Source organism: Nyctibius grandis, chromosome 6, assembly GCF_013368605.1.
Source record: "Nyctibius grandis isolate bNycGra1 chromosome 6, bNycGra1.pri, whole genome shotgun sequence".
Taxonomy (NCBI): domain Eukaryota; kingdom Metazoa; phylum Chordata; class Aves; order Nyctibiiformes; family Nyctibiidae; genus Nyctibius; species Nyctibius grandis.
Window position 1 is genome coordinate 22008385 of NC_090663.1, and position 15641 is coordinate 22024025.

Sequence of the window (15641 nt, forward strand, 5' to 3'; positions counted from 1 at the left end):
ACAGAGAACTTAGGCTAGAACTTAAGGAAAAAAAGAGAGCCTACTTGCTCTGGAAGAAGGGTTGGGTAACTTGGGAGGTCTATAGGGGCGTGGCCAGGTCGTGTAGGGAGAAGATTAGAAGGGCCAAAGCTCAATTAGAGCTTGATTTGGCTGCTACAGTCAAAGATAACAAAAAAAGCTTCTACAAATACATCAACAGCAAAAAGAGGGTCAAAGAGAGCCTCCACCACTTGCTGAATGAGGAGGGCAGGGTAGTGTCACGGGATGAGGAAAAGGCAGAGGTGCTCAATGCCTTCTTTGCCTCGGTCTTTAATGTCAAGACCGGTTGTCCTCAGGAGACTTGGCCCCCAGAGCCTGAAGTTAGGGACGGGGGTCTGTGTGAACCCCCCGTAATCCAGGAGGAGACGGTTAGTGACCTGCTGTGCCAGTTGGACACCCACAAGGCTATGGGCCCGGATGGGATTCACCCCAGAGTAATGAAGGAACTGGCAGATGAACTTGCCAAACCACTCTCTATTATCTACTGGCAGTCCTGGTTAACTGGAGAAGTTCCAGCTGACTGGAAATTAGCGAATGTAACGCCCATCTACCAGAAGGGCCGGAATGATGATCCAGGAAACTATAGGGCTGTCAGCCTGACCTCGGTGCCAGGCAAGGTGATGGAACAGATCATCCTGAGTGCCATTACATGGCACATGCAGGACAATGGGGGCATCGGGGCCAGCCAACATGGATTCATGAAAGGCAGGTCCTGCTTGACAAACCTGATCTCCTTCTATGACCAAGTGACCCTCTTAGTAGATGAGGGCAGGGCTGTGGATGTAGTCTATCTAGACTTCAGTAAGGCATTCGACACTGCCTCCCACAGCATCCTCCTAGACAAACTGGCTGCCCGGGGCTTGGATGGGTGGACTCTTCAATGGGTTAAAAACTGGCTGGATGGCCGAGTCCAGAGAGTGGTGGTGAATGGGGCAAAGTCCAACTGGTGGCCGGTCACTAGTGGTGTTCCCCAGGGCTCAGTTCTGGGGCCGGTGCTGTTCAATATCTTTACAGATGATCTAGACGTAGGGATTGAGTGCACCCTCAGCAAATCTGCAGATGACACCAAGCTGGGTGGGAGTGTCGATCTGCTGGAGGGTAGGAAGGCCCTGCAGAGGGATCTGGACAGGTTAGATAGATGGACCGAGACCAACGGCATGAGGTTCAACAAGAACAAGTGCCGGGTCTTACACTTCGGCCACAACAACCCCATGCACCCCTACAGGCTGGGGGAAGAGTGGTTAGAAAGCGGCCCGGTGGAAAGAGACCTGGGGGTGCTGATTGACAGCTGGCTAAACATGAGCCAGCAGTGTGCCCAGGTGGCCAAGAAGGCCAATGGCATCCTAGCCTCTATTAAGAATAGTGTAGCCAGCTGGTCTAGGGAAGTGATCGTCCCTCTGTACTCGGCACTGGTGAGGCTGCACCTTGAATCCTGTGTTCAGTTCTGGGCCCCGCACTTCAAGAAAGATGTTGAGGTGTTGGAGAGAGTCCAGAGGAGGGCGACAAAGCTGGTGAAGGGTCTGGAGGGTCTAACCTACGAGGAACGGCTGAGGGAGCTGGGGTTGTTTAGCCTGGAGAAGAGGAGGCTCAGAGGTGACCTTATTGCAGTCTACAACTACCTGAAGGGAGGTTGTAGTGAAGTGGGAGTTGGCCTCTTCTCCCAGGCAACTAGCGATAGGACAAGAGGACACAGCCTCAAGCTTTGCCAGGGGAGGTTCAGGTTGGACATTAGGAAGGTTTTCTTTTCAGAAAGGGTTATTAGACATTGGAATGGTCTGCCCAGGGAGGTGGTGGAGTCACCATCTCTGGATGTGTTTAAGAAAAGCCTGGACATGGCACTTAGTGCCATGGTCTAGTCGACAGGGTGGTGTCAGGGCAACGGTTGGACTCAATGATCCCTGAGGTCTCTTCCAACCTGGTTGATTCTGTGATTCTGTGATTCTGTGAAAATATTTTGAAAATGAGTCATGAAACAGAACTCCCTTTCCCACCCTTAGAACTCACATGGCTGAGGCTATAATCGTTCGAATAAATGCTGTCTCTCTCACTCTCCAAAACAGGGTCACCATCATGCATACTGGGAAAATTCCCCCTACTAGGAACAGTCCTCAGTCCATGCTATTGCCTGAGCCATTCCTTGGCGTATTTTGGAAGGTTGCTATTTGTCCATACAAGCAGTAAAGACAGCCAGCCCTACAGCCTGTGTCCAAGTCCTCATCAGTTTGCTAATGCAGCTGTAGTCTAAGAAAGCTCCAGGGACCTATCTTTTGGACATAAAATGTAGTTGTAAGATTAGAAACCTTCTACTCTGGGTGTTTGATACTCCTGAAGGACAAAGAATCCTGAGTTCTGGACCACTTGTGCATTTTATCTACTGATTCTTAATGCAGAAGATAAATAAGCTGTCCCCAATGTACACAACAGAACCTCGTTCCCCCTTGCTGTCTAAGAATAGCTTAATGTCTGGCAATGTTCAATTTTCGCTTGTACATCTGCCGGCTGTTTGGACTGTCACTTATATACCCTTCTTACCTGGTGGTCCAGCCTCAGCTGTATAGATTGAGAAAGATCTCTCTGCCACACTAGTCGCCTGTTGTTCAAACAGACAGTAATTTTGCAGGACAAAACATCTTTCCAGAGATATCTGAGTTGATATTTTGAGACCACTCTGAAACTGAGGAGGGCCTAGAATACACATTATTTATACCCTGGAGGAGCACTTAAAGGTACAACAAAGTAACTGTACAAAAAAAAAAAAGGGTTCTAGCCACCATCAGGATGCGTTTGTAAATAATGGGAGCAATATTGGACTGTGAATCCCAATCTCATCTAGTTTTACATCCAGACAAGGGCAGGATATCAGCCATTCCCTTTTCTTCTCTATATACCGAGGCCTGGCTTAGGTGTCCACTCAACCACTGTATGGTGCTTTAGATGGTCTATTTAAACATGGATAATTCTTCTCATTCAAGTGATTTAGGGATTTAGATATCCATTTAGATCACCAAAACTTCCATTCCTGAAGGTTGATATATAACATTAGCCATAGGAAAGTTTAGATCCTTTGTTAAATATTAAAGATGCGTTCATATTTTAACAGTTCAATTCTCTTTAGGACTGTGGAGAGCAATATTAAAATCTACTCTTCTACTTAATTCTCTAAGGCCTGATTCATCCCTATATATGGAGCTACTGCACACTGGAAACAGCCACTGTCAGCAAAAACAGCATATCTGAAACTACAAAGCTTTCACAAGTCTTAACAGCTTAACAGACCACTACAGAGCAGAGATGTGAGGTTTACTGAAGTCCAGTTGATTAAAGCCACATGCCAATCTTAGCTGAAAAGCAAAGAAAAGAGGTATTTATAAATATTTGGTCTTTCAAACAGAGTTGGTGAGTACAGCTCCCTTGAAGATATCCCTGCCTTTGTCCTATAGAGATAGATCTGTAAGTAAGTTGATAGCACAGATCCATCATTTTCAGAAGTACTTCTGCACTTACAGAAGCTATCACCCTGTGAATTTTAGAGCACAACAGGACCTTATTTCATATCCATAAAATACCTTGCTGCGAAGTTAAAATTATTGCCTAACAATCATGCATTTTTTGACATTAATTTGGCTCGAGATAACAAATTTATCTGGAATACGTTTAGCAAAACCTCAGGGAAAAATGACCATTTGGGTAAGATATCTTGATTTAAGTAGAGCAGTAGACCTTTCCAGAGATATGAAACAGCACAAGTCCAGATAAAATTAATAGCAACCAGGGACTAGGATCCAGCACAGGGACATTTTTCAAAACTCTCAGGTAAGTAGGAAAATCCTCTGGCTGAAAGCAAGGATTTCTTTAATTTCAACCACTATTGAATCAAAAGTTGCATTTATATATTTACACTAAGTGTTGGCACGGGTACCATTTCCTTTGTGGATGAAATGGTGCAAGCCTTCAGAAAAGAACCTTTCACAGTCACACTTGGTTCTTATCTGGCTCCATATATCTAGCTGTGGGTAGATGTGAGAGGTGCAGCAGGGAGAAGAACTAGCAAATGATGCTTTAACTTAACCTCACAGTGTGTGCTGGTTTTGGCTGGGATAGAGTTCATTTTCTTCATAGTAGCTAGTATGGGGCTATGTTTTGGATTTGTGCTGAAAATAGTGTTGATACCACAGAGATGTTTCAGTTACTGCTGAGCAGTGCTCACACAGAGTCAGCGGGAATATAGAGCACAGGAACCCTAACACATATTTTACAGTAATTAACAATATTGTTGCTGACCAATAAACTGCAAATGTAAGGGGAAAGCTTGTTCCTTCTGAACTTTATAAGATCTTTCCCTTAATAGACAAATTGCTTGAAAACTGGCAAAGATTTTGCCTGAGGAAGACCTTGAATGAGTTTGGGGTTTTTTTTGGTGGAATCAGTTTTTAAAAGATTTCAAATCATTATCTATGCAATACTGGATATTCAAATAGTGAATGAATATAGTATTGAATCCTCTCTATCTATTTGGATAGCCCTGAAACTAAAGAGTTATCATGGGGGAATGGTGGTGACCGTATATTCATACAAATAGTTTGGAATGAAGAAAGAGTTTGAAAGTTAAAAGAAAAATATGAATTCTCATTCCAATGTTCAAGGATTCTACTGTGTCTGGATTTTAATTTCTTACTCTAAAAGTTTGGGTAGAAGGTATAGATTCTTAAATGAAAATAAAAAACAATGACCACACTGTGATTAACTTTAGTAGGGTGGCTGTTCTTTATGGAGGTTGAAATAAGAATAAGAACTGCCATGGGTACCCACTTAGTTCTTACACAAAAAGAAAAATATCATGGCTGCTCTGAATTTAAAGGCTTTAAGAGATGACCTCAGAGGTTTCTGCTGCAAATGGCAACTTATACAAATGCTAATCAGCTGTTTTAATTTTCTTTCCAAAAGTTTCTGGCTTTGTATCCCTTTTATAAAATGTAAATGGTGTTGTAAATACTGTTGGTTAGTGTTAGACTTATCTGTGATTAGTTCTGTTCATGCTAGGAAAATGTGTTTCTTTACCTGAGGGTGTGTCCTTAAACATTTGTGTTATTGTGCACAGTGCAAACTGACAAGAGCAGTGCAAGTGCCAGAAAAGAAAATAACAACAACGAAGACTTGAGTTTATTCTGTAAAGAGCTTTATCTTTCTCTCCTTCAACAATTTTAAGAACATAAATTTAGTGTATTGTTTGATTTTGTCTTTAAAGATATAGTTGGGTGGAGAACTGAACTAATTTCGAAAGTACAGGAAATGAGGAAATTGTGATGTTCAGGTGTGTTTAAATTGTGCAGTGCATCACATATTTATTTTCCACTCTGTTGGAAAATAAATAGGTCCAAACAAGCCAGCTTCAGTAAATGGATGCAAGTGCTATACACAGATTTCAGCTCAGGCTGTAGAGGGAACATGCTGCATTAAGGTATATCTGTAGAGCTAATCAGCCTGTCAGAATTTAATGCCAACTAAATGTCTAATGCTAGATAATGGATTCAGAGACCCTTTCATTTTTGTTTTAGAACTGTCTCCAGGAATCTTGTTTTCTTGGATACACAATAATAATAATAATTTGGTGAGGCAGCAACTGGGATTAGGAGCTATAGTTAAGTTCCCTCAGGCAGAGATAATAAATCTTCCAGTTCCTGGCAGCCTGACCTTACTATTAGTTGTTATTCAAAGGATAACTACCTGGCTCTTCTTCCATCAACATTTTTTTTTTAATAAAAATGGTTATGACCGCTGAGCTTTGCACTGAATAACACCGTGACACTATGAAAGAGGTAAAGATACTGAGTATTTGCAGCGCGCTGGACCCCCCGGATAAGGATGCAGGAGCCAGGGGCCTCCCTTTGCTGACGAAGGGTGATTTTGGGCATAGGCTAAAGCTGATGTTTAGAGATCATGGGAACTCACAGGCTCTGCAGAGCAGCACCTCGCGAGGCTTCAGTGTCTCTGGGGTAAACAGCACTACAGATCGGGCTTTCCGGGTCATTTTCTTGGACATCTACAATCTGTCAGATTCCCAGAGAGACAGAATGTGGGTGGTCTGGATCGTGCCATAGTATCATTAGCAAAGAAATTATTCTGAAAGAATGAGATACAGAGTGAGAGCTACCTTGTTTGTCTAAAATTCAAAAATCTATGATTTGAACAAATTGTCATTTTATTTTCCAAAGAACACATTGCCTCTGCTGTGCGAAATACCCATATGATCTGCATTGTCAGATTTTATTATTATTGTGACAGATACTGTAGCATATAAATTTTAAACTAATGAAAAAAATGTCATCTATCTTTTGGAGTTAAGTGTTCAAAGTGCATCAGCTATCAATTTGATAGATCATTCTTCAGAGAGTTTGAGAAGAATTGCATGTTAAAAATACAGTGAATAGGAGAAACCCCCACTTCTATCCAGTTCCACATTTCATAAACTAATTCTGGAGAACTCATGAGAGGTCTGCTTCCAAAAATGTTTCTTTATGGAAAGTAGCTGTGAAAAAAAGGTAAATAAAATATTTCTCATTAAGATAAATTTGATTTGGATACAAAATAAAAGAGGGTATTCAAACCTACTAATGTTGGTTTTCTGCTTATTATGGTCTCCTGGAAATACCTAAAAAGGGAAGGAGTAGCTGCAGTTTATTGCCTTCATATTGCTGTGTAGGTGAATAGTATCAACATTTATGATTTCTCTAATAAAAGAATGTACACTTGCGTTTTATAGGATAAAACAGTTGATAATATCCCATCAAAATGTTTTAATGTAGACAAGTTTTCTTATGGGGGGAAAAAAGCTGTGTAGATTCCAGATACAATGACATTTTTGATTTTAAAACAAAGTTTTCTTCCTGAAGAGAAAATCAACATACTAAAATGTGAAAACCTAAGGTAATTTCAGTTTGAAGACACTTGAACACAAAGGCAAACAGGAATTTAAACATGAAATTTCCTAGACTCTTTTATTAACATGTTCATTAGCACAATGAGGTTTTTTTGTTTCAAATGCTTCATTTCACCAGTCAAATCATTGCTTAAAATGTCAACTGGTGCCCATTATTGCTGAAAGCAAAAGTACCACACTTCTGTTCACATATTTGTGTGACTTGTTACTCTCATCTTCCCTCTTCCTGTTTGATAAGTACTTTTGGAAACTTGTTGGCAAACTATGAAGGAAATAAGACAGGATGTAAAGAACTAATTCTTAAAGACACTGATGCTCAAATTGAAATTGCTTAAGGTATAACTTGAACAAAAGGTATATATGTTGTTATTATGACCAAATTTCAGGGACTCGGGAATGTATTAGCTGTTTATATACATAGACTAGCCCCTTCCTCACGTTCTGAATGCCAAAATTTGAGAAATCCACCATTTCATTTGGCTTCATTTGGCTAACAGATATTTTCCATTGAAAGAAAATGATTGCTTCTTGGGAAAAAAAGGGAAAGAGAAACATTTATTCAATAGTAAAAACCCCACACTTAGAGTAATCTGCAAGGCTCATTCTGTCCGTGGAAGTTTGGTTATTTTTTCAAATTGGTTTCATTTCTATGGTCTCAATAGATGCAAGGTCTTTTCTTCCCATCTGTAGGCTGTGTGGTTTTGATGCCTTGAGAACCAATGTGCAAAGGAGAGGAAATCGGAACTTTTTGGGACTTATTCAGGCAATGAAAATGGGAAAAGCAAACTTGTTGCATCAGTTCTCAGCTTCCTTCCAAATAAAGCCCTCATACTTCTTTGGTGGCTAGTACTGAATAATAAGTCTGATTTATAGAAGAGAAGCTGCATGAAATGAAAACAAGATTTTTTGCTCTAATAGGGAACACTTTCTAATGTGGAAGAACTTGTCAGTCTGAAAAATCGATGACATTTTAAAAATCATCCCTATATCTGATTAAACATGGAAACAATCTTTAGACAAAGTGAACATTTCACAGTTCTGAGCTTGTTAAGTTTTTCCTTATTTCCTGCAGATTTGAGCTATTCCAGGGGATGTAACTAAGTCACATGTGGCTTACCATTGATCTTTTCCGTAAATAAGAAAAATAATGAAAATTAAGGAAGAAGGTCAGTGAACATTATTTCACTTCTCCTACACTTATATCTTCTGTTATTTAAAATAAATTGTATTATTTTCATGCTACAATAACTTCTTATTTTTAGGGGGACAGCAAATAACAGTTGGGGTGTTATTTACTTTTATTCCATAATAGAGGTTTGTTCAAATTCTGGTATGAAAAAGCCTCAGAGGAACACAGCAGGAACTCTAATACCACATATTAAAACTGTTTAATTTTTTGGGGTAGCAATAACAGGAGCTATTTGCTTGATTCCAGCCTCATCGCATAAGTAAGTGGTATTTAACCCTTGCATTATAATGGAAGAAAAAAAGATGTAGTTTTTCTTGGACTAAATTAGCAATGTAATGCAATAAGTGAAGTCTTTGAGTTTGTTTCTTTCAAAGAATTAATGGAGATATTTTAGACCAGACTTAAGACCAGATACAGTATATTTTCTAACAGGGAAATGAGAAAAAGGTGGAGCCTTCTCCAGTTACTCAAGGCTGCATCAGACTTCTGTACTTTTGTGACTTCATCTACCGTTCATCAATATTTTTTGGTCCATCAAAGAGTAATCAGAGCGCATTTTTTTCTTTTTTTGAAACATAAGATGTACCCAGTTCTTATGAATGCATTGGATTAAAAACAGTACAATATATTTGATTTCTCCATAAATAATTTTACTATATGAAGTCGAAGATGCTTATTATATTTGGTGTTATTAATTTTTATGTGTTCTGATTTCTCTGCCTCATGCTGTAGGTCATGCTATGGGATTAGTAATACAGCCATTCTGCTACTGACTAGTAACTAACGGAAGCTGTTTTGATGACCTTTTTTGAAGATTGCTACATCGGTGTTTTTATTTCTTAGTTTTCCAGCTTGTCTTGACTTTTCAAAATACTTGCAAGCTCCTCATCAGTAAAGTTTCAAAACTTGTGCTGATGAATAAGTTCATTCTATAGCTAGCATGCTACCAGTTCAGGAAAATAAAAAAAAACAGAAACAAAAGGGTCTCCATATGTCTTAATTGTAACCTTAACAGAAAAAGGAACAGTATCACAAGTGACCAAGACGAATTATTCAGGACTTTAGAGATCATTATCAAAACTTACTTTACTTCAAAGTCAAGTTAAAGGTACTAGATGAGCGTGACTCCTGGATGAACTTCAGAGGACCCCTGAGAGCAAAATGCTTTGGTAGACCTAACCTTCAGCTGAAACACACATATGTACATGTGTACCCACCCTATTGTGTGTTTGTGAGATGTTTTTGCATACAGCACTAGCATCCCAATCTAATTTTTCTTCTAAATCAGAGCATTGAACTTCAGATAGTAAAGTCGTCTTTATGCCTGAGCAAAACAAACATAAAAAAAATGGTAGATGATCCTATCTCAACTTGCATGAACAGCCTAGTCAATACTACTATTCATGTGTTAAAGATGAGCCTTCCTATTCATCTTTGCAGGATAGATAGACCAACATTGTGCCTAGGTTTAACATTGCTGCTAAAATGCCAGTGAAACAGATTATTAAGAGCCATACAAGCAGCTTAAATTCTCTAGCTAGATAAGAAAATGCAGTAGCAGTAATATTTTCTCTGACCTTAGAAGTGATGAAACAGTGTAGTAAGGAAAACAGCTCTTTCTGTACTCTTTCAGATTGTAGTATGAAGGTTTGCTCTGAAGTGTGATTTGGAAGGCTTTTCATGGATTTTAAAATGTATTTTATTTGAAGTTGTGAAAAAGATATTTGGTGTTATTTTATGCTGTTTGGTAATTTTATAATTTAAGATTGACTTTAAATTAAATTAAGTTTCTTTTTTCCTATTCCTTTTTATTTTATGTTATTTTACTTTGAAATTTGCTACAATTTGACGTGGATATAATATCTTAAACACAATAATAAGTACAGAAACTTATGGAAATGTTTTTTTGCAGTAACTACTTATAGCACTGTATTCTGTTATATTCTAATAAATGAGCAATATGTTCTCAATATACATCATTATAAGACCTACAGCTAGTTTAAAAGAAAAGCAAAGTCTAACACAGAGAATTCATTTTGTAGGATATCCAGTTTGACGAGTGCATGGTAGTATACATGAAATGCCTTAACCAATGTTGATTTTAACTAAAATTGCACATAAATATGAAAGTTAAATTGTTGAATGTTCATTTCTACTCTTTGCTTTAAGAAAGGAGGTAAGTCAGAAGAGAAATGGGACCCCTCATGCAGCAAGGGAAATACAACTTGGAAGAGGAAGTTTACTGTGTTAGCAGGTCTTGCATCATTGTTTCCCTGACCTGAACAACCTCTTTCAAATACTCAATGAGGGCAGGATGGGCTTTTGGGGAAATTTTGATATAGAATGAGTGCTTTCTAATAATTTTCTTTTCCAATGTTCATTAGGAATACTTTGCCACTCATTTCTATTTTCTCCTCCATCACTTCCTTGTTTGAAATGCTTTGCCCCAAATTTTAATATTAAATGATCCCTTATCAATCATAATACAGACTAATATTAGTGATTTGTATTCTATGTGAAATAGTTTACAATTAGAAACAAATAAGTCATAAAGATGTATTAAGCAAATGGATTGAATTGGAAAGAGAAGAAAGGATGTATGAAGTCCTCAAATCAAACGGTTGCAGCTTACTACCTGAAGATCCATTATTAGTTAACTGCAGTGTGGGAGGGGAGAGTTATGAAGCTCACAGAGGCTGGCTTTATGTATTTTGTTTGTCTTTCTATGTGTGTGTCTCAACAGGTAGATACTCACACATACAATGCCATGCAGTTGGGTGGTAAGGATCACAGCAGGCAAAATTTTAACAGATTCATTAAAATCATGTTAATATTAATCTAAAACTCATATATGTTGGCAAATAATGAATGAGGTCTGCCAGCAACTCCAATTGAATGATGGCAAAATCTATGTAATAAATAGTTCAGCTATGTGCGTCTTCTGTTTTACATAAAATTTTAAAGTGCTTTGAAAAATATTGTTCTTAAAAAAACAACTCAACAACAAACTTATGGGGGTGAGGAAAATCTATCTCTCCATCTGTAATGATAAGTTTCTTCTTAGGCAGTGTGAAAAAAGAAAACTGCTTCTTCTGTATCTTTCAGTATAGTTCACTTGATCAGATAATGAGAAGCAAAGTGGAGTGCATAGCTATGTTGCTGGGTCCTTTAATTGTTCTATTCTCAATAATACCTATGAAGAACTAAGATATATGCATGTCATTAAACATGTAATCTAAGGCGCTGAGATGTAATGTCTGTATTACAAACAGGCATGTTACTTGTTATTGTTCACTTTTAAAAATGGGAGATAATAATGTCATAGCTATGAGCTAAATACATCCTTTGCATTCACATGGCTTTGAGTTTCTAACCAAAAGAATAGTGTTGATGGAAGGTAGAGCATTTAATTTCAAATTTAGAGGCTTTTGTTGGTTTGTGTCATAACCATAATGTTATTTAAACCCAGGAAGATTATACTTAATTATAGATATGGCAGTATTTTTGACTGTTCAACCTCTTTAATGGATCTTTCGTCATATAAACATGAGCAATAGTAATAATAACAACAAAAATGAATCTACAAATTTAACAAGCTTCTTTTTATATGCTTAATAACTATATTTGAAGAAGAATACACACCATGTTGAGCTTTAAAAAACTGACAATATTTATTAAGCCACAAAAGAGCTTATGTAGCTTTGTGATTATGGACAGGAAAGAATATTAAAAAAGGCAAAGTTAGCAAAAAAACCTTTTAAAGTAAGCAGAAATTACTTGTCAGTCATAGACATTAAAGCTGGCTGTTTTTAAACTCCAACTGCTAAGCCTTGGGCATGAAAGAAGAAAATGATGAGGTAGGCTGAATGAAACACACGCAAATGCTAATGTTTAGAACCTTAGCTAAAGTTAAAAATACAAATGCTTGCTTTAAGGAAAAGGTTTCAAATAAAATAAAAGAATCTATCATATGAGTCTGTATGAATATGAATGTATGCTGAAATCCACACATGCAGAGTATGTTAAAGATAAGACTTTCCCTTTCTGTTGAGAAATCTTCCTACTGTATGCTTTAAAGAAGACTGAACTTTCATGTTTTCTGTTGCAGGAAAGCAGAAATAAGCTTTTTTAACTTTATTGAATAAAAACATATATGCTTAGGGGAGGAAGGAACCTGGCAGTGTTCAGATGAAGACAGACTGTCGTCACTGAATACAATACAATCAGTGTCAATTGATTTATTGTCTGCTTTTTCTGAATGCTTGCCACAGTAAATCACAGCCTTTTCTGAACAATTCTGCAGTAGTACATGGACTGAGAATGTTTCTTAGAATAATTATCAGATGTTGCGTAATTAATTATTCCATTTAGGAAACCCCATCTTAATTTGCTTGCCTATGGAATTAGATATATTTACATGTACCTATTCTTATAAATGCACACTTAAATGAGTGTGTGTGTTCGTGTGCGTACAGTATTAGACTGTAATAACTGTGAAAAAAAAATCAGTCTATTTATTTCTACTGTGTTGCTCTGCAAGATAAAGCAACATTTGTAAAATTTAAAAAATAGATGTCTGTGATTGATTAAAAAAATAATAAAAAAATCAAGTTAAAACATTACTACTTCTCTTTCCTGGCCCACAGTCCTATTACATACTTCCTTAGACTTCAAGAAAGAAGCACAGAGAAAGCAATGAAGGGGCAAGAATTCCCCAAACTCCCCATATATTCCTCACTGAAGATGGGAAGAAACACAGAGGAATCAGCTCACATCTTTTCCAAAGCGTAAGTGTTCCCTCCTCAGACTCCTCTGCCCTCCAGACCTTTTCCCACCCTGACCTAATCCCCTGGTTGGTACAGCTGAGTTGCAGTCAGTGGCCTTTGGCTCTTCCAAAAGGAAGATTTGTGGTTCACCACTTAAAGCAACCCTGCTTTAAAGGGGAAGGAACTGATGAAACTCTCAAACTCCACTAAGCTGAAAAGAAAAATCTATGCTATCTAGCTGACCTAACTCTCTCCCTTTTGCCTGCATTTTTGTTTCTGTTCCTTCACGGTATTTCTGATTATAGCAAGGCCTTTCTTTTTTCCATGGCCCTGGCCATGCACAGAACAGTCAGGCTGAACCACTGCATGGGGTCTTTGCATCCTTCCTTCACAAATAGGGAGATAAACACTGTAGGTTTTGCAACATGCAGTTCCATTTTCAATTTCCTACCATATGTGTTGAAATTAAATATGTTCAAATTAAAAGTCTCTTTTGAGGCACAACTAGGACACTCATCATTATTGGAACAGTTCATTATTCAAGACTGTCTTGAAGATACTTGTCTTAGTTGTGTGTGCATGAATGTGCATGTACATCTCTCTTCAGAAAGCAAAATAAATTATCGTATGGAAGCAATTAAGGATAATATCCCATCCAGAATGCTTTCCATACAATGTCACAAGAAAGCTATTTTTAACAATAACATCTGGCCAAATTATGAACTCTTTAGTCCATTATTTTAGTCAGAAAACTTAAATAAAGAGAACTGAATTTGACCTAATAAGAAGACAATAAACTATGTGACTATTGCAGATAAAATGTAGCAGAATACAAAGCCTTGATGTAATGGCAACTGCTCATCTCATACCTTTGAAGTGAGTAAGAGCTGTTTGACTGAAATGTTGCAGGCAAATGTAAACTACAAACAGAGCAGTTGCAAGAAAGTTGGAATAACAAAATAAGCTTTGTTCTTCTATAACCTGAATAAGAAATACCATTATAAGGTAATCAATATCTTTTTGATAGAGAGAAAGAGATCAAATACAGCCCAAATTAATGTTGTTGCCTATGTCAAAAAGAAGTACTTTTATCTTCATGAAATAAGTAGAAAAACAAAAGCGAACGTTCGGAGTTCCAGCATTCATGTCCTTTCATGATCTGATATGAACAATGTAATTCAAAGGCCGTCAGAAGCGAAAGGTCTAGCACATTCCACAGCACTTCTGCATCTGGAATTCACACTGTCAGACTTAGCAAAGTGGTGTGTCAGTTGTGTTTTACAGTCTGTTCTCCTGCAACGCCATTCGTTTTTTGCCACTAGCATGAGAAACCAAGAGCATTGATACACGTGCCATTAGAGTAAAAAGCTGACTGCCTTTTTAAGAGGCATTGTGCCCTAAAATAAAATAGTTCTAGACCTTGCCACAAAGCAGCATCTGGGGGATTCCAGATTTCTTAAAGAAGTACAGAAAATCATGAGCTCAGATATCATACAGAAACTACAAGTAAATGTTTTTAAAATGACAAGTACAATATCCAGGCACTTTGCTTGTTCTGTGCTCTGGGCTCGTGTTCCCAACAGCAAAAAAGCCAGTGCAGAAGTGCAGCAGGAGGGAAGGTACACATATCACTGTACATTTCTTGTGTCACAGGAAATGGGATGGGTACACCAGTGGAACTATGTAAACTTGAATTCAGATAGAAAGGTTCACCCTCACAGGTCGTTTTTCACAAGCTTTCTTAAGGTGACATTTCATCTCATGAATTTTCATCAGAAAATACATTTCACTCTGTGCAGGTGAAAACTATTGTCGTAAATACATGCAGTGAATATTCTTATCTGAAATTTCTAAACTTTTATCAAATACAGGAATAAAAATAAAGCCGTGCACTCTATCGCATTAATCACAATTAACAGCTATAACTCAAACATCAAATATATAGCCCTTGTAAAGGCTGCATATTACTTGTGGAGAAGTCTACGCAAATAAAACATGAAATTTAGAAGAAAATTTAAAAATAAGGAAAAAACTATACATGAAAATATTAATATCTATTCTTATAGGGGTAACAGAGAAAATTATTAGATGGACACAAACACAAAGGCTATTCCTGCACTAGTGAACTAATTAGTGCCAGAGTCTGTTTTTTTTTGCCACAGTGTCAGACCTGTTCCCACATCCTTGTCATTAAGTTCTCCTGGACACCAAAACCCTGTGCTTGCATAAGACACACTGGCTTTTTTGGGTGAACAGTAGGAGGCAAGAACAGAGCTGTGCCACAGACCTTTCTAACATTAGTGTAGATGATGGCTTTCTGGTGCTTGTCTCCATTCCTTAGCAATATTTAATTTGTGGTTATAGAGTTAGTGTGAAAGGCTAAATATGTTGCATGTTATTTATTGCAAATGTTGCTTGATGGCAGTCAGTGATATACTTTATTGTAATCTTAAATTCAAACCCATATTATTTTAAGAAATGATAAATTCCTGTTTTCAGAAATGACCCTAAGACACTGGGGAACTTAAGTCTGACTAACTGCAGGGTGCCTACATAGTTTTTTATTGAGAAGTGGGGTTTATGTGATTTTTTTTCTTATTGTATTTGGAAACTCATCTTACTAGGTATCCCACTGTGCTAGGTACATGACAAGCTTTATATAGAGTTCTCAGTCCCCAAACCAGTCACTTACAATCCAAAAAATAAATTA